Source organism: Miniopterus schreibersii (genome assembly GCF_964146895.1).
Source record: "Miniopterus schreibersii genome assembly, chromosome: 1".
Lineage (NCBI taxonomy): Eukaryota > Metazoa > Chordata > Mammalia > Chiroptera > Miniopteridae > Miniopterus > Miniopterus schreibersii.
The window spans coordinates 146,571,549-146,594,209 of NC_138101.1; positions in this window are offsets into that span (position 1 = coordinate 146,571,549).

The window sequence follows — 22,661 nt, forward strand, 5'->3', positions numbered from 1 at the left end:
TCAGTCCCCTCGCTGTGAGACAGACGTGGGTGGGACCCGGGTCCGCGGGCTCCGTGGGGAGAGGCGAGCGGTCCCGCCCGGGCTGGGAGTTCGCTCTCCCTAAGGAGGGCCTCGGGAAAGCCTTGGGTCGGAGCTTGGTTGCGGGTGCTCAGCGGAAAACCAATGTAGCCCTTTCTTGCTAAGTGGGGAGTCAGGCAGCTTTTCACTCCTGAGTTGCTGCCTCTCTAGCAAGTTGGCAAAATTTGCTGCACAGTCAACTTGCAGAGGGCAAGGCTTATGGTCGTCAGCAGTTATGTGTCCTAATATATATTATTGTTTTTTCATCAAACGTGTTATTCTCTGTGTGCTCACTCCACGTTCCTTTTGCCTCCAAATATTCACAATATGGACTAAACCCAAGCACAGAAAATCCAGTAGAGCTATCTGTTCTGGCCTTTGGTTCTGTTTAACAACAGCGAATTAAAGTTCATTAAGTAGTGAGAAGAGATTTAAAATTTAGATCTAAGTGTTAATGGAATGGCAATTGCTCCATTCCCTCCACCACCACCAACACCACCACCTGGATGGGCTTCAGGGATTTGGGAGGTCTTAAACTTATGTGCAAAATTTTGTGGGTATATGTGTTTCTTTTTTTTCTTTTTTTAAAAAAATGTATCTTTATTGATTTCAGAGAGAGGAATGGAGAGGGAGAGAGAAAAATAGAAACATCAATGATGAGAGAGTAATTGATAGGCTGCCTCCTGCATACTCCCTACTGGGGGTGGAGCCCCACAAATGCAAACCTGTCATGTTCCCTGATGGGAATCTCTTGGATCATAGGTCAGTGATCAGTGGCTGAGCAACACCAGCTGGGCTATGAGCTCTCTTGAGTAAGTCCCTTAGGCTTCATCATATGGGGTTAAATCTCAAACAAGATTTAAAACAATAACACAACACTGTCAGGAGAAATCATTGTAGAGATCAAGCCCCGAGCTTCTACTTGGTGTTGAATTATTGTGCCAACTCCTATTTATCCAGTATTTAGAAATGTTGTATTTTGACAACAGTCTACATTGATCACCAAATTTCATGTTACAAAAAATACAGTGAAAAGTCATATGAAATGTAATTTTCCTTCAAAGATTCCGTGTTTTCCGTGTCTCAGGTTCAAGAGCACCAACTGTTTTTGGATTCCAGGACAGTCCCTCACTTTTTTGAAGGCCCACAATATTCTTATAGAGCTACAGCAATGGGAGTCAGGTTAGGAAACCTGGATCAGAGATCCCATGGTTCCCAAGACCCAGAGTATTCATTAACCAGGGCATGTAGGTCAGTACCAGCAGTAGGTAAAGAGCTTATTGAAGGTTGCTTTTCTAACTCCAAATATCTTAATCCACCCGGTTTGGGAGTAGGTTATGTGTTGTTTTTGTTTATTATACTGCCTGAAATTCTAATGATACAAATGAAATTCTAATGAGAGACACATATTCCAGGAGTGTGATAGCTCTCTCTTCAGTATAAATTCTTCAAATGAGAATCTATTTAAAGAAAGGGGATATATGTTTTCAAGAAAAGTTGAGGGAAGAGCATAGATTTTTTTTTTTTAGTACAGTAAACTTTGTTGGGAAGTTCTGCATTCCAATTTATTTTAACTATTTTGTATAACTGGGTACCTAAAGAGAGTGATGGGAGGACAACAAACTCCAGGGTGATTTTAAGATACATTCAAAGTTCTGTGATATGCTTCCCATCAAAGAGGTGGAGCCTACTTTCCCCTCCCACTGAGCGAGGACTGCTCTTAATGAATAACTTATGGGCCATAATGAATAGGAGGATCTGGCAGGAGTGACAGTGTATGACTTATAAGACTAGGTCATAAAAGGCATTGCAGCTGCCGCCTTGTTCTCACTCTAGGATCACTTGTACTGGGGAAGCCATAGCTACCACATCATCAGGAACTCAGGCAGCCCCATGGAAAGGTCCATGTGCTGAAGAACTGAGGCCTCTTCCCAACAGCCATGTGGAAGTGGATCTCCCTAGTTAAGTCTTCATATGGCTGCAGTCCGAGTAATGTTAACTGAAACCTCACCCTGAGCAGATCCTGAGCATAACTACCCAGGTAAGCCACTCCCAGATGACCCACAGAGACTGTGAGATAATAAATGTGTGTTGTTTTAATATGGTAAGTTTTGGGGGTAATTTGTTACATAGCAGTAGATAACTAATATACTCTATATCAACTTTCCTTTGTACCAGGAAAGATATTTTTCTTATTCTTTAATCACATGGACTTTTGTTCCTAGGCTTGCCCTTGGGTTAGTGGCATTTAAAAAAAAAAAAAAAAATCTTTATTGATTTTAGAGAGAGGAATGGTGAGGGGGAGAGAGAGAAACATCAATGATGAGAGAGTCATTGATTGTCTGCCTCCTGCATGCCCCAGACTGGAGATCAAGCCTGCAACTCTGGCATATGCCCTGACTGGCAATCGAACTGTGATCTCCTGGCTCCTAGGTTGATGTTCAACCACTGAGCCAGGCCATGCTGGGCATGATTTTTTATCATTGAGCTTTAAAATGGGCTAAATAAATAGACTTCTGTGAATAGTCTTAGAATGTAACCAGTATTTGCAACCTTATTTCTATCTACTCAAAGTTTATAACAATAAACAAATGAACTTTTGAAATATAACTTCATAATCTGGGTACTGCCTGTAGTTCTGCTAGCTATTGCTCAGCATTTTAAAAATAAGTGACTTCATATTTCTTTCAAGTATGAAGAGCTTTTTTGCATGGGCAAGTGAAAAAAGTTGCCACCCATTTAGCCCATCTCTTAACCATGTAATCCATAATACACTGATTGTTTAGGTGATAGCAGAGGCCTGTGACACATACCTCAGGACAATTAACTGTAATAAATGCAAAATATCCTGTGTCAAAACCTATTTTCTGGCCCAGATATCTCTTGGAACAAATGACAATGCTAAAAATTATACTACAGTTAACATTTACTTAAGGCTTGTTTATGTGCCAGGCACTAGGCATGGGCCTGGACTTACATTAGCTCATTTAATCCATACAGCCTCACTATGAGGAAGAAGTGATTCAAAACATGGGTCTTAGAATCTGACTACTTGTGTTTGAATCCTGGCTTCATCATTTACAGTCATATGATCTCTGGCAGACTGTTTAGCCTCTTTGTGCTTCAATTTTCTTACCTATTAAATGGTGACAATAGCACCTGCTTCACAGGGCCATGGTTAGGATTAAATGAGATAATGTATGTAAAGCATACATAGTTCTTAGTAAATAGTATGGACTCAATCAAAGCCAGCTATTACTATTTTTACTATTACTATTTTTATTTTTTAAGACTCTGAAGACACAGAGTCTCAGGGAAGTTGGCTAGTGTTGTGCAGCAAGCAAACAGCAGGAACTCAGTTCCAGATCAGTTTGGTTCCAGAGCTCAGGCTCTTAACCATAACTCTATAACCTCCATATTGATTTCCGTAGTGGCTGCAACAATCTGCATTCCCACCAACAGTGCCTGAGAATTCCACACCCTCACCACCATTTGTTGTTTGTTGATTTATTGATGGCAGCCATTCTGACAGGTGTGGGGTGATATCTCATTGTGGTTTTAATTTGCATTTCTGTGATGATTAGTAACATGGAGCATCTTTTCATATGTCTATTGGAGATCTGTATGTTTTCTTTGGGGAATTGTCTATTTAGGTCTTCTGCCCATTTTTTAATTGGATTGTTACGCTTTTTGGTGTTGAGCTGTATGAGTTCTTTATAAATTTTGGACATTAACCTCTTATTGGATGTATCATTGGCTAATATCTATTCTTTCATTCAGTAGGTTGTCTTTTCATTTTGTTGATGATTTTCTTTGCTGTGCAAAACCTTTTTAGTTTGATATAGTCCCATTTATTTTTTTCCTTTTGTTTCCCTTGCCCAAGGAGATATATCAGAAAAGTTAACACTGAGAGAAATGTCAGAGATTTTACTGCCAATGTTTTCTTCTAGAAGAATTAAATCTTTTTTTTTAAAAAAATTATCTTTATTGTTGAAAGTATTAAAATTTTCCCCTTTTTCCCCCACTGATCCCCTCCACCCCACCCCCACCCCACCCCCAGGCCTTCCTCATACCAATGCTTGTGTCCATAGGTTATGCATATAAGCATATAAGTTATTTGATTAATCTCTTCCCACTCACTCCCCCACCCCCATCTTCTGAGATTCCTCAGTCTGTTCCATGCTTCTATGTCTCTGGATCTATTTTGTTCATCAGTTTATTTTGTTTATTATATTCCACATATGAGTAAAAAACCATGTGGTATTTGTCTTTCTCTGACTGGCTTATTTTGCTTAGCATAATACTCCCCAGTTCCATCCATGCTGTCCTAAAGGGTAAGAGATCCTTCTTTTTTACAGCTGTGTAGTGTTCCATGGTGTAAATGTACCACAGCTTTTTTATCCATTCATCTACTGATGGGCACTTGGGTTGTTTCCAGATTTTATTGTAAATTGCGCTGCTATGAACATAGGGGTGCATAAGTTCTTTCTGATTGATGTTTCAGGTCTCTTAGGATATAGTCCTAGAAGTGGGATTACTGGGTCAAATGGCAGTTCAACTTTTAATTTTTTGAGGAAACTCCATACTGTTTTCCATAGTGGCTGCACCAGTCTGCATTCCCACCAGCAGTGTACTAGGGTGCTGTTTTCTTCACACCCTCGCCAGTACTTGTTCGTTGATTCGTTGATGGCAGCCATTCTAACAGGTTTGAACTGATACCTCATTGCAGTTTTAATTTGCATTTTTCTGATGATTAGTGACTTTGGACATTTTTTCATATGTCTCTTGCTCATCTGTATGTCCTCTTTGGAGAAGTGTCTGTTTAGGTCCTTTGCCCATTTTTTAATTGGGTTGTTAGTCTTCCTTTTGTTAAGTTGTATGAATTCCTTATATATTTTGGATATGAACCCTTTGTCAGATGTGTCATTGGCAAACATGTTCTCCCATGCAGTGGGCTCCTGTTTCTAGAATTAAATCTTTAATCCATTTTGAGTTTATTCTTATATATCGTGTAAGAAAGTGGTCTAGTTTTATTTTTTTGCATGTATCTATCCAGTTTTCCCAACACCACTTATTGACTAGGCTGTCTTTACCCTGTTGTATGTTCTTGCCTTCTTCAGCAGTTCCACTTCTGGGTATATATCAGAAGAAACCCAAAACACTAATTTGAAAGAATATATGCATCCTTATGTTCATTGCAGAGTTATTTACAACAGCTAAGATATGGAAGCAACCCAACATGCCCATCAATAGTTGAGTGGATAAAAAAACTGTGGTACATATATACAGTGGAATATTACTTGGTCATAAAAAAGAATGAAATTTTACCATTTTCAAAAGCATGGGTGGACCTACAGGGTATTATGCTAAGTGAAATAAGTCGGTCAGAGAAAGACAAATACTATATGATTTCACTTATATGTGGGATCTAAAGAACAAAATAAATGAACCATCGGAATGGAAACAGACTTATAGATACAGAGGCAGACTGATGGTTGCCAAAGGGGAGGGAGTGGGGGGAGTGGGTGAAAAGGTGAAAGGATTAAGAAATACAGATTGTTAGTTACAAAATAGTCATGGGGTTATAAAGTACAGCATAGAGAAAATAGTCAATAATACTGTAGTAACTATGTATGGTGCCAGGTGGATACTTGAAATATCACAGGGAACATATTGTCTAACCACTATGTTGTCTACCTGAGACTAATACAAAATAATATTGAAAATCATAATTTAAAAAAAGATAAGAAAAATCAAAATAAACCAACAAACAGAAAAAGTAAACATTTCTATGGATTTCTCTAACCATGTCTGGCTAAAAAGAGAGGGAATAGGTGGTTCCAGGAGGGACAGATTTAAGGACTGAGCATAGTAGCCCTGGAGTCTGGAGATGGTAGCTGGGCTGGGGGAACTTGAAGATGAAGGTGGAAGGCATCTTTAGAGGGGCTTTGGGAATGCTTCATCATAGACAAGAGCACCACATGAGAACTCAGAGAACTTGGTTCAGCTGCTAATTTTGCCATCCAGTCACTGTGATTCCTAACAGCATACTATTGCTGAGCTCATTTTCTTGTATGTAAAAGGGGAAAATATTTGCCCTACCTATTTCATAGGGACACTAGAAAAAAGAAATTTTGTATGTGAAAGCATTCCCTTACCTACTTTACTAAAGAGAGTTATTAAAGACCATGCCAAACTGCAAAGCAAGGGTATGAGCAAATGCTGGTCTTCAAGAATCCTCCACTTGAATCTATCCCTTCTCAGGACTGCTAAACTACAGTCCTTGGTTTACTAAGGACATGTTGTGACTTATTTAGATCTCTAGATCACCAGCACACACATTACTGTTATGATTGCTTCATTTGTATCCTAAACTTTTTGTGTCTATAGCACCTAACATTGTACTCATAATAGGAGCCCTGTAAATAAACATGGATTAATATATGCAAATATTTTAATCATAGAGAGTTAATCCATAATTTTAAATTTCCCTCTAACAAACACATCTGTTTCTTTAAACTGGTGTGTAAGGTAATTTCTAAGAAATTCTTAGTGGTGAGGTAATTTTGTCTCATAATTATTGAAGATTATTAATACACTAATAGTCAGTTTATATCTATACTAGACTTATTTCAAAGAACATTGTAACATTTATGAATTAAGCCAGGACAGAGAAGCAACTGCAGACAAAGTGACTCTTGTGTGGCATCTAACAACTGGTGGCTTTAAACAATGAAGGCCACTGTGTAAGAATTCCCTTCCGGGGTTATTGTGAGGATTAATTTGATTAAAGTCTCCAGTGTTTTTAGTTTTTCTCAAAATTCTTTCATAAATAAAGACGGCAATAATTTTTTTTTAAAGGTATCTTTATATTGGTCCTCCAAGAACCAAATGTAACAAGTTCACCAGCTATTTAGCTCCCTGTTTTCCCTGAAGCAAAAATCTCAAGACTAGGCCAACCTAAATTACCTTTAATGGTTTAAAACCTACTACTGGAGCACACATGCCTGACTAATGTTTAGTCCCCTAATCATAAAGATCTTGGTTTAAGATTTACCTGACACAATAATGCCTCATAATCACTATGCTCCATGGTAGTTAAATATAAATTACTGTAATTATTACAGTTTTTTTTTTTTACTGACCAACAAAGTTTTACTCTCCCCTTTGTTATTTATATTTTAATAATTCACATTCTGCTCACTTGCAAATAGGGTTTAAGGCACCTTTCCCTTTAGAGGATCTTCATTATCTCCAAACATTGTAAATGTTGAAAGTTTTACCTGATACCAGCTCCTGTTAACCCTCATTGTATGCACAGAAACACACTAGATAGAAGATGGGAGACTGATCCAACTCTACCAGCTGACTTGCCTTAGGAATTCCTCCTCAGTCTCTGATCTCTCCTGGTCCTAACCCTGTTCTCAGTGACTCACCTGGCCCTTGCTGTCCCCTCCCTGACCCCGAAGGAGCTGCTCTGAATATTCTGAGTGGTGGGCCCAAGGGAACAGGAAGTCAGGAGCAAACCCAGGTGAGGTCTGAGCAACAGTAGGATAAGAGGCCCATTGTAAGTGAGGAACCTGTCTGGCAGGTGACCAGCTGTCCTGGTTTGCTTAGGACAGAGGGGTTTCCAGCACATGAGACTTTCAGTTTACTAGGATGAGTTTACATCTCAGCAAGAATAGACTCTAGAACCCTGATATTGGCTGAGTCTTTGCTGGGCAGGAAGAGAACCTTTTCTGGGAAAGACTCCTTGTTCCTATTGGGTCCTGCAGCAAACTGGGCTGGGAGTCCTCAGGGAAATCTCTGGACGTGACTCCTATTCCATTGCAATGGAAGAGGTCAGAGGTGTCCGAGAGGGAGGCCAGCCACACCCAGGTAGGGCCCTGAAGGCCACAATTCTATTAGAGTCACTGAGGTCCCAGGTGAGTTCTATAGCTTTGCAAGTACAGAAACTACACCTGAGGATCAGGCTGGGGAAATCAGTGTAGGCCAGACTGCCCCGAGAGACTGAGTAAATGACTGTGTGGTTGATAATGTTAATTATCCTGGGGCATACCCCTTTCCTGTTGCCCTGGATGCCCTTCCCAGGACCAGTGATATGAGAAACCAAGTTACCTTAGAACTAAAGCAAAGATGACTGGGAGTTTTAAATGACATCGCTCCAGGCCTCATAGCTTGTCCTGGCCTTTTGTGCTCCTGCTCCTCTGCTCTCCCCCACCTGCAGCGTCTGGCTAACTCCCATCAGCCTTCACACCCTGGAGATTCTGCCCAGCTTCCTCCTTCGCTTCTGCTTCTTCCCCCTTTTTCCTGCTTCCCCTTTCTGCCTTCTCTTCCCCTTCTCCTTCCCTGTCCCCATTCCTTCTTTCTTCAACAGACATTATTTGAATGCTTTTCATAGTCAGTTATGAAACTAGGCGCTGGAGCCATAGTGTTGGGTAAGACGAAGTCTAGATGATATCCCATCCCTCAGGAGTCGCGTGTACACACCCCAGATTCTAAATTTTTATTACTAAGTTTCCCTGGGTTACATGCAGACTGTTGATATCTATAGCTGTATGTAGTTTTTAAGTGAAAGTGCAAAATAAGATAGCCTTTCTTCTCAGTTGTATTTTAGTCTAGTCTTCCTGAAATAATTCCCTAGGCCCCATCAGGTGAAGTGTGCAGATAACCAATGTCATCTGTTGTGTACTGATTTTTATAGTCTTGGGCAGGAAGTTCACTTAGTGTCACTCTAGCTGCCTTTAGAACTCCTAGTTGTGCTTAGTTCTGAGTTGTAACCTCACAGCTCAGAGCCCTGTCTTCATTTTATAAATAGTTTGGATATTTTTATTCCAAAGTACATTACTTTGCACTTAGTCCCACTAACACTCATTTGTCAGTTGTCTCACCACATGGTCAGATTTATAGGCTCTTCTGACTAGCCCAGCAAGCTTTTTCTATAAAGGGCCAGATAATAGTATCAGTTTTACAGCAATACCCTGGTGTCAGTCAGTTACTCAGCTCTGCTGTTGTACTGTGAAAGCAGTCATAGACATAGTAAATAATGAATATAGCTGTGTTCCATAAAACTTTATTTGTAGACCCTGAAATGTGAATTTCGTGTAATTTTCCTGTGTCACACATGTTAGTCTCCTTTAGATTTCCCCCCAACTATTGAAAAATGTAAAAACCACTCTTAGCTGTGGGCTGTACAAAAACAGGCACAGGCTGGATTTGGCTTGAGGGCTCTAGTTTGCTGACCCTGATGTAGGCCCATCATTAGTTGGACATGTTCAGATTTTACTGCATACTCCCTTCTCCAGATCACGAGCACACGTCTTAGTGAGCCCCCTCCTAGCATAGGTGCTTGAGGCTCTTGACTGGCTTCCAGGAATCCCTGCTCCCTGACATACTATTAAAGCAGCTACAGTTCGACAGCCCGTTGTCCTCATAAAGGTGGGGTGTAGCTGGGGCCCCGCAACCCACCAGAGGGCTCTGCTTGTGACTGCCCAAGTCTCCAAAGTGACTGCTTTTAAAATACCTTGGACTTCCAGAATGGAAACCTGACTGTCTTCACCCTCTCCTGTACCTTAGCTGTAGCCACTCTGAACTCGCATTGTTCGGGGCTCTGACCACAACCATTGTATGTGTAGTTGCCTCATTTGGAATGTGTTTCTTCACTGCTCCTTTACCTAGTTAATTCCAGGTAAATTCTAGAGCCACTCCTCGTGGCATCCATCATGCCCCACATCTAGAGGAGTCCATTTGATACATGTACTCATGTCTCACTTTGTAATTTTATCTTCATAAGTGGAATTATTTGACTGATGGCTGCCTCTAACTCCCTTGTTAGACTCTTTGTCCCATGAGAGTAGGGGACTATCTTTGTTGACCACTGTGTCTCCTGCACCTGGCCCTATGCCTGGCACATAGTAGATGCTCAGTGGGCATTTATTGAATGGAGTAACTGGGACCACTAGACCTCAGTCTGCTGGCTGGGGAGTTACTATCACAATCCCCTCCCCTTATTAGCAGAGCAAACTTGGATGAGTTACATAATCTCATTCAGCCTCACTTTCCTTGTCTGTAAAATGAAAGCACTAGCTACTATAATTGGGTCGTGGTGACTTAAATGAGATAATGTGCCTGGCACATGGCTTGTTAGATTAATGTTAATTCCCCTTTCCACTTCTTCTCATGGACGTCATCTTCATGGCCACCTGATGCCTAACCACCGCTTGCCCAAATTCCTCAAGCACACAGCACCCCGCCTTCCTGAGAACGGCACCATTTCCTCAGAGAAATCCAGAATACATTTGCTGCCTTCCCTGGAGCTGTCACTTTGTCCCCTAGCTCTCTTTCTCGCCTGGAATCAACAGGTGCCACCCACTGTGTTTCCTTATTGCCTTACAACACATTCCAATCTCAAGCAACTTTTATTTCAACCTTTCTTTGGAAACCCAGCAAAGGTTTTCTTAAGGTCTCAAGGCTGATAATATTGACCAGTGTCCTTTTATCTACATGCTGTTTACTTCCTCAAAATTTAATTTGTCAAGTTTTTCCTTAAAGATACTGTGGTAGGCAGTTAAATAGACATGAGCAAAGCAAGAACAATGGACCAGTTACAGAAGGTCACCAGGGCAGAACATTCAGGACACCTAGCAATGAAAAAGAACTGGTAGAGCAGATACTGGAAATATGCGAGCCCTCACCCCTGAAACCCCCTCTCCAGCCTAGAATGGCAGGTATGGGAGATAAGTATTGTTATTCAGGACCTTGCCCCTAAGACCCCCTCTCCACCCTAGAATACCTCAGGTCATGCAGTTCAGATTCTCCTGATCTCTTTGCCCTTGGCATGTGGTTAGTCATGTGGTAGACCCCTACCCTTAGAGAACAAGGGGGCTGGAGGAAAGCCCCATCTAATCTCCAGACAAGGACAGAAGATGACTGGACAGGCCCTGATAGGTCAGTTTAAAGAGGAAAGCAGTTAGTCCCCACTCTGAGGGGTTAAAAGGAACCCTAGCCCACTCCCCAGGGAAGCTCTGTGAGCTGCCTGCTTGAAATTTTCTCTTTGAATGTACTTTCTTTTTGCTTTACCAATAAATCTTTTCTAGCAAGTTGGAGTCCTGGCTCTGAATTTTTTTCTTAGCCAGAACTCGAGTACTGAGGTTGCTGAACCCAGGTCAGACACCTGGTGCCGCTCTCACCTCCTACAACAATACCACTTGCCATCCTTCCCTGAAGTTAATTTGGTTAAGTGTTTAGCCTTCCATTTCACAAGTAAACATAATTTCCCAGGTTCCCTCCAGAGATTTCTTAATGATAATAAATATTATTGTGTAATAAAAATCACAATATTTTGAGCTCAGTATGTATTAAGCACTGTGCTAGGAACCTTACATACATTATTTAATTTAATCCTTATACCAACCCTGCCTAGTACACACTGTTATCCCCATTGTGTACGTGGGATAAATGAAATTTTAAAAACAATTTATTAAAATTTACACAATTAGAAACTGGTGTCCTCAGGTGGTGGAAGGGACTAGGGAGCTCTTTGGGGTCTTTTTTATAAGGTACTAATCCCATTTATGACGGCTCCACCCTCATGACCTAATCACCTCCCAGTGGCTCTACCTTCAAACGCCATCACATTGGGCATTAGGATTCTAACATGTGAATTCAAGGGGGGCAGAAACATTTAAGACCATAGCAGAGGCTGTATAGCAGACACTATGCTATGTACTGGTCACATGTTAGGTCAAAGAAATGTGTCCATAGTTTTTAAAATTAGGACTTTGGGGAGTTAGTGGAGGAGGTGTTTGAAGAGGGAGTGTGTAGGTATGGAAGATGGAGAAAAAGGAAGGAAAAGAGAAGGACGTCCTATGAAGTCACTGCCCTGGGCCTGCGGGTCGGGAGGAGGACACTGGACGTGATGTGGAAGGCAGGGGAAGATTAATGGGTCCTTATACACTGAAATAGAAGTGATGATGTGGGAGGTTCCAAGATGGCAGCTGACAGCACCTGACGGAGGCTGAGAGTGCGAGTGTGTGCGTGGGTATGAGTGTGGGGGGCACCCGTCAGTCAGTGCGGGGGCTCCCTGGGGGTGCAGGAGTTTGTGGCAGAAGAATTGCGCAGCTGCAGTGTGCGCTTCTCTCTGATTGAGAGTGGAGAGCACACACTTTGGAGGATCCTCAAGGTCCTCCTTGGGAGGCGGCTGTGGGGAGCAGCCTGACCCAGCGCCCCGAGGCCACTGATGGGCACAGCACCTCAGAGATCTGGCCCACACAGCCTACCTGGCTGCTTTTTGCACAGGCTTGCACCTCTCTGATGCGGAGCCCATAGTCTGCCTCCCTGCCAGTGGCGCCTCCCTGGTGCAGCACCCACAGTAGGCCCACTTGACTGCCACCTTCAGTGGGTCCCGCTGCTGGCCTGCCTGCCTGCCTGCCTGCTTGCCTGCCTGCCTCTGGGCCAGCAGCGCCTTCCTGACAAAGTGCACAATGCCTGCCTGCCTGGCCTGCCCCCTTAACGCGGTGCACCCGGCCTCCCTGCCTGCCTGCTATGTCTCCTTGATGTGGTGCAAGGCCTGCCTGCCTGCTGGCCTGGCCCACCTCCTTTATGGGGCACTCATAGCTTGCCTGCTGGCCTGCCTGCCGTGCCTTCTCAACATGACCTGTCAGGCCTGCCTGACTGCCTTCCTGACTCCTCCATGCAGAGGGACCGGCCTGCCTGCCTTCCTGGCCTACAACCTTCATGTACTGTACCTGGCCCTGCCATCATGACCCAATGCCTCCCAAACACATAGTCCTGCCACCAGGACCTGGCTAACTACTGGTACTCCCAGAAAGGAGGCCCTATTTACTCCCTGCAGCCTTGACCTGGTACCTCTGGACAACCAACACAATAAAATGGGGAGACAAAGAAAGAACACCCAAATGAAAGAAAAGGAGAAATAGCCAGAAAAAGAACTAGATGAAATGGAGGCAAGCAATTTATCAGATATAGAGTTCAAAATAATGGTTATAAGGTTGCTCAAGCAAATTAATAACTATCAATTGGAAATGAAGAATGACAGCTGAAATAAATAATTCACTGGAAGGAATCAACAGTAGATTAGAAGAAGCTGAGGACTGAATCAGTGAATTAGAAGACAGGGTAGAAAAAAGCACCCAATCAGAGCAGCAATTAGGAAAAAATTTAAAAGCAGGAAGACAGCCCGGCTGGGCATGGGTCAGTGGTTGAGCGTTGACCTAGGATCCAGGTGATCAAGGTTCGATTCCTGGTCAGGGCACATGCCCAGGTTGTGGGCTTGATCAATGACTCTCTCATCATTGATGTTTCTATCTCTCTCTCTTCGTCTCCTTTCCTCTCTCTGAAATCAATAAAGATATATTAAAAAATAAAATAAAAGCAGGAAGACAGTTTAAGGGAGCTTTGGGACAACATGAAACATAACAATATCTGCATCATAGCAGTTCCAGAAGGAGAAGAATCCAAGAAAGGATTAAAGAATGTGTTTGAAGAAATAATGACAGAAAACCTCTCTAACCTGGTGAAGGAAAAATTCACTCAAGTTCAGGAAACAAAGAGAGTCCCAATCAAAACGAACCAAATAAGACCCACACCTAGACACATTGTAATTAAAATGGCAAACATTAAAGATAAAGAAAGAATTTTAAAAGCAGCAAGAGAGAGATAGAAAGTTACCTACAAGGAAGCACCCATTAGACTGACAGCTGATTTCTCAATAGAAACACTTCAGGCCAGAAGGGAGTGGCATGGAGTATTCAAAGTAATGAAAAATAAGGGACTGAACCCAAGACTACTCTATCCAGCAAGGCTATAATGTAAAATTGAAGGTGAAATAAAGAGCTTCGCAGACAAAAAAGGGCTAAAGGAGTTCATTATTACCAAACCAGCACGACAAGAAATGCTAAAGGGGCTGGTGGAAGAAGAAGAAGAAATGTAGAAAAGGAGAGGAACACAGACATAAAGAAAGAATGGCAATAGATAAGTATCAACAGTAACCTTAAATGTAAACAAATGCTCCAATCAAAAGACATAGGATAGCTGAATGGATAAGAAAACATGACCCAAATATATGCTGTTTACAAGAGACCCACCTCAGAACAATGGACTCACACAGGATAAAAGTGAAGGGATGGAAAAAATTTTTCCATGCAAATGGAAATGAAAAAAAAAAAGCAGGGGTAGCAATACTCCTATCTGACAAAATAGACTTCAAAATGAAAACCATGAGAGACAGTGAAGGTCACTACATAATACTAAAAAGATCGATCCAACAAGAGGATATAACTCTGATAAACATATATGTACCCAATATAGGAGCACCCAAATCTATTTAAACACTTTTGGAGGACTTTAAGGGAGAGCTTGACAGAAATACAATCATAGTAGGAGACTTTTAACACCCCACTGACATCACTGGATACATCTTCTAGACAAAAAATCAACAAGGATACAGCGATCCTAAATGACACATTAGATCAGATGGAATTAATTGACATTTACAGAACATTCCACCCCAAAGATACAGAATATACATTCTTCTCAAGTGTACATGGGAAATTCCCAAAGAAAGACCACATGTTAGGACACAAAGCAAGTCTCTACAAGTTCAAGAATATTGAAATCATATCAAGCATCTTCTCAGATCACAATGACATGAAATTAGAAATCAACTATAATAAAAACACTGAAAAACATTCAAACACATGGAGGCTAAATAATATGTTATTAAACAATGAATGGATTACCAAAGAGATCAAGGAAGAAATAAAAAACTTCTTGGAAAAAAATGGACACACAATAACCCCAAATCTATGGGACATGATAAAAGCAGTCCTGAGAGGGAAATTCATAGCACTGCAGGCCTACCTCAAAAAACAAGAAAAACTTCTAATTATCTAACCTTACAACTTAAAGACTTAGAGAACAAGAAAAGCCCAAAGTAAGTAGGAGGAAGGAAATAGTAAGGATCAGAGCAGAAATAAATGACATAGAGACTAAAAAAAAAAAATTAAAAAAAATACAAAAGATCAATGAAACCAAGAGCTAGTTTTTTGAAAAGATAAACAAGATGGATGCATTTTTAGCCAGACTTATCAAGAAACAAAGAGAGAGGACACAAATAAATAAATTCAGAGATAAAAGAGGCAATATAACAACTGACTCAACAGAAATACAAAGGATCGTAAGAAAATACTATGAGCAACTATATGTCAACAAACTGGACTACCTGGGTGAAATGCACAATTCCTAGAAACATACAATCTTCCAAAGCTGAATCAAGAAGAATCAGAAAACCTGGATAGGCTGATAACAACTAATGAAATTGAATCAGTAATAAAATAAAAAAAAACTCCCAGCAAACAAAAGTCCTGGACCAGATGGATTTGCAGGCTAATTTTACCAAACATTCAAAGAATTAACACCTATTCTCCTCAAACTATTCCAGAAAATACAAGAGTAGGGAAGACTTCCAAATTCTTTTTATGGGATTATCCTAATCCCCAAACCAGATAAAGACACTACAAAGAAAGAAAATTGCAGGCCAATATCCCCAATGAATATAGATGCTAAAATCCTCAACAAAATATTAGGAAACGGGATCTAGCAATACATTAAAAAGTTCATACACCATGACCAAGTGGGATTTATTCCGGGGATGCAAGGCTGGTATAATATTAGCAAATCAATAAATGTAATACATCATATAAACAAAATGAAGAACAAAAATCATGTGATCATATCAATAGATGCAGAAAAAGTATTCAACAAAATCCAGCACCCATTTTTAATAAAAACTCTCAGCAAAGTTGGAATAGAGGTACATAGCTCAGCATAATAAAGGCGATATATGACAAACCTACAGCCAACATCATACTCAGTGGTCAAAAACTACAACCACTTCCCTTAGAAACAAGTCAGGTTTGTCCACTTTCACCACTATTATTCAACACAGTACTGGAAGTCCTTGCCACAGGCATCAGACAGGAAGAAAACAAAAGGTATCCAAATTGGAAAGGAGGAAGTAAAACTGTCATTATTTGTAGATGACATGATATTGTACACAGAAAACCCTAAAGACTCCATCAAAGTACTACTAGATTTGATAAATTACTTTGGCAAGGTAGCTGGATACAAAAGTAACATCCAAAAATTGGTGGCATTTTTATACACCAACAATTAACTCTCAGAAAGAGAAACTGAAAAAACAATACCATTTACCATTGCAACTAAAAAAATAAGATACCTAGGAATAAACTTAACCAAGGATGTAAAAGACCTGTACTTGGAAAACTATAGGACACTGAAAAAAAAAAAGAGGACGATATGAAACAAGTGGAAAAATATACCATGCTCATGGATTGGAAGAATTAATATCATTAAAATGTCCATACTACCCAGAGCAATCCATAGATTCAATGTAATTCCTATGAAAATACCAACAGCATATTTCACAGAGCTAGAAATTTATATGGAACCAAAAAAGACCTGGAATAGCTGCAGCCATCTTGAGAAAGAAGAACAGAGTTGGAGGGATCACTTTACTGGATATCAAACTATACTACAAAGCCATTATAATCAAAACAGCCTGGTATTGGTACAACAACAGACATATAGATCAATGGAATAGAACAGAGACTCCAGAAATTGAACCATGCCATTATGGTCAATATTTGACAAAGGAGGCAAGGGCATACAATGGAGTAAAGACAGTCTCTTCAATAAGTGGTGTTGGGAACATTGGGCAGGTATAGGCAAAAAAATGAAACTAGATCACCAACCTACTCCATACACAAGAATACATTCAAAATGGATAAAAGACTTAAATGTAAGTTGTGAAACCATAAAAATCCTAGAAGAAACCACAGGCAATAGCCACAGACATCTCATGTAGTGGAATTTTCATCAATACATCTCATAGGGCAAGAGAAACAAAAGAAGAAATAAACAAATGGGACTACATTAAACTAAAAAGCTTCTGCACAGCAAAATAAATCAGCCTCGAAATTCAAAGGAACCCCACGGTATAGGAGAACATATTTGCCAAAGATTCATCTGACAAGGGGCTATTTTCCAAAGTGTACAAAGAACTCATACAACTCAACAAGAGGAAGACAAACCAATTAAAAAATGGGCAAAGGGCAGTATGGAGGTTCCTCAAAAAATTGAAAATGGTACTGCCTTTTGACTCAGTGACCCCACGTCTAGGAATATATCCTAAGAATCCTGAAACACTAATTAGAAAGAATATATGCACCCCTATGCTCATAGCAGCACAATTTACAATAGCGAAGATCTGTAAACAGCCCAAGTGCCCATTAGTAGATGAGTGGATAAAAAAGCTGTGGGACATTCACACCATGGAATACTATGCAGCTATAAAGAGGAAGGATCTCTTGTCCTTTGGGACAGTATGGATGGACCTGGAGAATATTATGCTAAGTGAAATAAGCCAGACAGAGAAAGACAAACATCACATGATCTTGCTTATAGGTGGAATCTAACGAACATCATAAACTGATGAACAAAATAGTTTCAGTGATATAGAAACATGGAACAGACTGATGAATCCCAGAGGGAAGGTGGGGGTGGGTTAGTGGGTGGGGAGAAGTTAACCAAAGAATTTATATGCATATATGCATAACCCATGGACACAGACAAGTGTGGTGAAGGCCTGGGGTGGGGAGTGGGTGTGGGGTGGAAGGGGTTAATGGGGAAAAAGGGGGACATCTTTAATATTTTCAACAATAAAGATAAAAAAAAGAAGTGATAATGTGGAACTGGCCAAATTTTGACGTATGGTTTCCAGTTCCCTTCCCAACAAGCTGATACGTTTCTAGCTTTCTGATGTTCTCATTTTACTCTTTTCCAAGTCAGCATAGATGTTACCTTTGCATTTTGTTTCTTTGTGTAGGTAGCATCCCCGCTTATCTTAATAGCCGACCAGAATTGCTACAGTGACGGACTGTTTTCCTGTGCAGAAGGGGTTTACTTCATTTAGTTTCTTTTGTATGTGTGTTCGTATGTGCTCAGTGTGTGCATTTGTACATGGTGTGTGTAGACTTATGCATGTGAGAAGTGAGAGGACCTGGATTATTGTAGTTCAGTTATTAAAGTCATGTTCAGACAGAGGGATCCTGGTGACCCAAGAGTCCTCACAGTGACATTGACCTCAGCAAGTTCCCTGCGCATCAAGAATGAGAAACTTGATTTTGTTGGCACCCTGAGAATGCATTCATCTCCCATTAACCTGGCTCACAGAAACTAATACATACAGAGCAGAATATTGTAGGTATGTAAGAAAGTGTAGGTATGTTTTAGAGACCCATAGAAAAGTAAGTGGGGATGAAATGATTTGGGTCTAGAACTTGCTTTAAAATATTTCAGTTTTTAGTGAGGCAAAATCTTTAGTGTGGGAAAATCTTGATAATGATTGACTCTGGTTAATGGGTATTTTATACTATTCATTATACATTATATATGTTATAAATATGTTCATTATACTATTTTCTCTACTTCTCTGTGTTTGCAATTTTTCATAATATAAAATTTAAAAATATAAAGAAAAATGACAATGACTTATAAAGAGAAATTAAGTAGGTAGCCTGGATATTCAAGTTACCTTAACCAGGAATTCAGCTTGGAAAGCTAATTTGATTTAAAGAGTGTCGGGTACACCTGGAATCCTAGCAAGGGTAGTTAGCTATAGGTTCCAGGCTTAATAGCTTCATGCTCTGGGGTCATTTCTATCAAGGAGATCCACATCTTGTGGGACTTGGCAGGGCTCCCATTCCTCAGACTTGTTTGCAAAGACATTGGCTTTCTCTGAGCTGCCCTAGGCGGGATCAAAGCTCTATATTCTGGCTCCTAGTCCAGTGCTCTTGTAGGACTTGATCTGTGTCTAAATCCAGAGCATCACCTCACTACTATATTGCTATGATTACTATTATTTTTGTAACATACCAATGTGTTACACAAAAGATTACTGTTCTATTAACAATATAAAATGACTGAACCACCTGTTTCTGTTTCCACGTCTTTCTCCAAAAGCAATTGATTTGATCTCTGCTTACTAAATTGCAACTCCAATAAAGTCCCACTTCCCTAAGAATACTCTTTCAGTACCCCCACACTCTTCATTTACTCATGGCTTCCTACTTTACTCCAACAGATAACTGATTCCTTCCTTTGCATTTAACTTTTGCTGGAAGCACTCTCAGAGGATGGCTTCTTCTTTCATTTCAAATCTCAAGGGAACCTCATACTTGTTCCCTCCCCATCCAGCCATGTCTCAGATGCAACTGTCTATTACCCAGCACATAGCACAGTTAAAGCCTGTTCAGCCCAAGGCCTCCAGATCAAGCCCATAGTCTGACAAAATCAGACTATGCACTTATTACTTACTGACCCCCAGCGAGGAGGTGCACTCCAGAACTGTGAAGTGCCATCCTTTACAGGAGACGCTAGCAGCCCTACTCTTACGGACATGCTTAGATTAATTACAGACAGACTTTCCTCATGTGTCTACTGATGAGTTAGTACCAGAGAGATCATTTTTAGAGAATGAAAGCTCTCTTCAAAAGAGCAGAGTGAGGCCTCCGGCGGCTCTGGGTTTGAGCTTTCCCGTGTGACTCATGTATGTTCTCCTGGACTGTCGTAGTGACCCAGGGCATTGACATAATCCCGGCTGTAGCCAGGAGCTCCTCTCTCTCCTTCTGCTCCTCTGTCTCAAGATCCAGCTCCAGGGACTGTCTCAAAGACTTAGACATCTGATGCCTGCACCCATGCATGGGCTTCTCCCATCGCACTGCCTGCCCCGAGTCAGGGTGGGGTGATGCTGTCTGCTGCTGCCGCCAGTGGCAACCAGCATCTGTTTTTCCTGCTTCCAGTTTCTGGTTTTGCTTTAGGACGTCTGAACTGTTGCTTCAGCTAACACTCCTGTTGGCACCCCCATTCTATCAGATCTCTTACGGGTTGAAACCTGAGAAGCAGCAGGGTACCATGAGGATTCCTGACTTTGAGGTTTAACCTGTTTGTCCAACTGTCTGGCCAGCTCCAGGAATGACAAAGACAGCTAAAGGAAAGGCACTAATGAGACCTCTGTGGTTTACTAATTGTGTTCAAAGGCAGGATTTAATCTGATGCTCTTTCAGATCTGTGAGATAGTCATTATTTCTATTTGAAGAGATAAGAAACTAGAGCACCATGTGGTTAGGTAATATGTTTACAGTCACAAAGTTAGTTGGCAGCAGGACCGTGATATCAACTGAGGTATTCCATTTCCTGGTGGAGTTTATCTGTATCTAAATCCAAGTTTTTACATATATATATATATATATAAAAATATGTCTTTATTGAATTCAGAGAGATAGAAACATCAATGCAATGATGAGAGTCACTGATCTGCTGCCCCCTGCTGGGGATCGAACCCAAAATCTGGGCTCATGCCCTGACCAGGAATCGAACTGTGATCTCCTGGATCATAGGTTGATGCTCAACCGCTGAGCCACGCCATCCAGGCTAAACTATATTTCTTTAAAAAACTTTTTTTAAATTCTCACCTGAGGATATGATTATTGATTTTAGAGAGAGAGGAAGGAAGGGAAAGAAACATCAATGTGAGAGGGAAACATCAATTGGTTGCCTCCAGTATGTGCCCTGAAGGGGAATCTAACCAGCAACTTAGGTATGTGCCCTGACTGGGAATTGAACCCGCAACCTTTTGGTGTATGGGATGACAGTCCAACCAACTGAGCCACTCAGCCAGGGCTAAACTATATTTCTCTAGCTAAAGTCTTATTTATAGCAACCACAAAAGATGACTCATTATTGGCAGCAGATTGAGATTGTTCAATAGCCAAATGCCATATTTTGTTTTCATCCATATATTGAATTTATTAATTTAAACCAGAAATTCAAAATTTTTTACCATAAGGAGTCAAAAGATAACATCTATAGTTGATCAATCAAGAAAAAGAGGTACAAATACATTGCATACAATTTCAGTGGCAATCAGCAATAGAACTTAAATCAGAAATTTAATAAAACCTCTGAGTAATGGGTGTAGGAATGGTGGAGTTGGTGGGCATGGGTGGTGGAAGACTTGTTTCTCATTTTAGACACTTCTGTACAGTCTGAATTTTAAAAACGTGCATTACTTTTATAAATTAAGCAAGTTTTGAAATATAAGAAAAGAAATAATATAAAAAATATTCATCAATGGGTGATTGCTTAAATAGTCATATATAATACCATGCAGGCAATAGAAAAAATGAGGTATAGCTATACAAATTTTAAGTAAGAAAAACAAATTGCAGAATGATTTGATATGGTTAGGATAATACCATTTATTTCAAGTGTGTGTGTGTGTGTGTGTGTGTGTGTGTGTGTCTGTGTGTGTGTGTGTAGGTAGGTCAGTATGTATGTACACCAAATTGGGAGGATACATATCAAAGTGATATCAAAGTGGAGAGGAGAGAGACTTCTATTATTTATTATATATTTCAATGCCTCTGTACAGTTTGATTTTTTTCAAGGAGCATGACTTAAATATGAGTGTGTATGGAATATTCTGCAGGTTCAAAGCTGAATGATTTTGGGTGTTTCCCTTTTGTTTTCTGCCTTGGAAGAGCCAAGTGTGATTGTATTGTTTATGTACAAAAGTCAGGATCTTACACTGACTTTCAGGAGGACACTACTCGCTTCTCAGTATTGTTACAAAAGGGAAGTTTGTGAATTGAATCGCTCCACTTGCGTAACTCACAGGGCTGACCAAAAGTCTGATTCACGTCTCTTTTCATGCTGTTAGGTTTCCTTCCTCTGCTTGGTTTTGAGCAAATGTCACCAAGTTGTATGTGGGATTCAAATCCCCAAGTCCAGTAACTAGATATCTTCCCCACTCTTTGGGATCCTTACTAACCCTGATACTTGTTAGAATCCTTTAAGCTCTTCAGTTATTTTTGTGTTTTATTTTATTGTGCAAAGAACACAACATGAGATTTACCCTCTTGACACAGGTTTGAGTGTATAATACAGCATTAGTGACTATAGGTACAATCTTGTACAGTAGAGCTCTAGAACTTACCTTTTTTTTTTAATGAAAGAAGTTAAATTTATACAACCTTAAGATAAGTTGTGAAATTTTTTGTAAAAATAATGAACTCCACAAATTACAGAGATTTTGCTAATATGCAAACTGCCAGTCCATCTAAATTTGGCATATTTAATCTACTTAGTTGGTTTGCATAAGTGGTCATTTTTCTAACAAAATTCAGTTAGAGGATGAGTGATATAGTTATGCCCTTGACAGAGATGACAAGTGTGGTATTATTGTGACTAAGAAAGTGGAATGTAGTTCCTGATTATCTTACTGTTTTGGCTCATCGAAGTTCACCGGATATGGGAGGTTCTGCCATGTCCAGTGAAGTTAGGCAGATGTAATAGAAGGCACTCTGGGTTGACCCATATTTTCATCATAAAAGTCTTCTGGTTGGTCCTCTTCATCTCCATCAGGAAAAACATATAAGGAATAGTAAATTTTCACAGAAATCCTTATATACAGGCAGATTTGAATCTCTGATTGTTACTAAACT